Raw genomic sequence first — 2,028 nt, 5'->3', positions numbered from 1 at the left:
TAAATAAAAGGGTGAAAAGTGCTATGGGAAAATCTAGAGCTAGTGGGAGTGTTAGGTTGGGTAGAGGACGGGAGGGATTGGTTAGGGTAGAGCTCATCGAGGTGACTTTTGGCAAAGACTTGAGGAAGTGAAAGAATGAGCCATGAGATACCTAGAGGAAGAGCATTCTAGGTAAAGGGAATAGCAAGAGCAAGGGCCAGGAGGCAAGAGTTGCCTTATAAAAAGTTAAAGATACATTTAGCCCATGACCCAGTAATTCCACTTCTAGGTATTTACCCAAAAGAAACGAAAACATATGTTCCCACAAAGACTGCACATTAATGCTCATATCAGCCAAAAATGTAAACCATCCCTGATATCCACCAAGAGGAGAATGGGTAAATTAATTGTGGTATGTTTGGACAATGGATACAATGGAGTACCAGCCATCAATCAACTATGAATACATACCACAATAGGAATGGATCTCAAAAACATTGGGTCGAGTCAAAGAAGCCACACACAAAGGAATAGACACTATTTGATGTGTTTATGTTAAGTCTAAGAACAGGTAAAAGTAATCTACGGTGACAGAAATTAAAGCAGTGGTTGCCTATAGAGATGATCAGAATTGACTAGAAAAAAACCTGAGGAAACTTTCTGAGGAGATAGAAGTAATCTAGATCTTGATTTGGGTGCTGGTTACATGTATGTATATAACTGTCAAAATCTTATGAACTATACACCAAGATTTACACATTTTATTGTGTGCAAATTATACTTCAACTAAAAAAATAATGTGCCTGGAGTGTTTGCTGAGGTAAAGCAGGAAAACAGGTTATTTGGTGTGAAGTGAGCAAGGAGAAATACAGCAGAAGATAAGGCAAAAAAAAAAAAAATGAGGCCAAAGATATAATAGGGGATAAAACTCATCATGAAAGGCCTGCCAATCTATTGTAAGACCTCTGGCTTTTATTTTGGATGAAATAGGGGCCCTTTGCAAGATTTTGAGCAAAGGCATGAAATGATCTGTTCCATGTTTTAATAGGATCCCTCTGGTTGCTGTGTTAAGAAAGACTGTACGAAGCAAGGCAGACCCATTAGAACACCATTGCAATAATCTGGGCTAGAGCTAATGATGGCTTGGATGAGGGGTCAGCAGTGGACATGATAAGAAGAATTTGGATTCCAGATACATTTTGAAAGTAGGGATGACAGAATTTGTGGAAAGATTAGCTGTGGGGTTAGAGAGAAATAAAGAAATAGCAGCGGTTCTGAATTCTGCCTTGAGCAACTGGAAAGATGGAGTTGCTGTTAGTTGAGATGGGGGAAAATTCCAGGTGAAGCCGGCTTTGTGCACATGCTCAGTTTGAGATGCCTATTGAACATCCAAGTAGAGATGGTGTGTAGGGAGTGGGATCTCGGGAGTTTTTAATGTATAAATGTTATTGAAAGCCACCAGGCTAGGTGAGATCAAGGAGGAATCAAGTGTGAATAGATAAAAGAGGTTCAAGGATACGTGGAAGTCACCTACCCTAAAGAGATGGCTGGCCTGCCCATGTTAGGCAGAAAAGGAGAAGTCACATACAGGGAAGGGTTAGAAACTTCATCATGCATCAATACAGAAGAGAAGTTTCTTCTCCCTTTCCTTCCTCCCTGTCTCAGCATCAGAGGCGGCTGGGAGGCAGGAAGGGGAGGGATGAAGAGGAGAAAAGTCAACTACCCTATTCTCCTCCCTCTCCTCTCATGCTTCTAGAGTCATAAGTTTAGCCTATGTTAGGGTGAAGAGAAACAGGACTTCGGATCAAATTTGAGATCGAAGATAAATGGACGGCACTTGGTTTTAAAAATCCAAAATGTGACTGTTCTAATACCTGAAAGTGTTATAAAGTGAAAATTATGGAGCCACAGCGAGATACCTAAGGGTGCCTGCTACCCAGCCTGGAAAATGGCATGGGGGTATTCAACCGAGCATAGCTAGTATCAGTTACTGGAGAATAAAAATAACCTCTTAACATTTATATCCTATGAGCTGAGACAGCCCACAAA

The sequence above is a fragment of the Rhinolophus ferrumequinum genome, chromosome 11 (assembly GCF_004115265.2).
Source record: "Rhinolophus ferrumequinum isolate MPI-CBG mRhiFer1 chromosome 11, mRhiFer1_v1.p, whole genome shotgun sequence".
Classification (NCBI taxonomy): Eukaryota; Metazoa; Chordata; class Mammalia; order Chiroptera; family Rhinolophidae; genus Rhinolophus; species Rhinolophus ferrumequinum.
Note: the sequence above shows the minus strand (reverse complement) of the source record.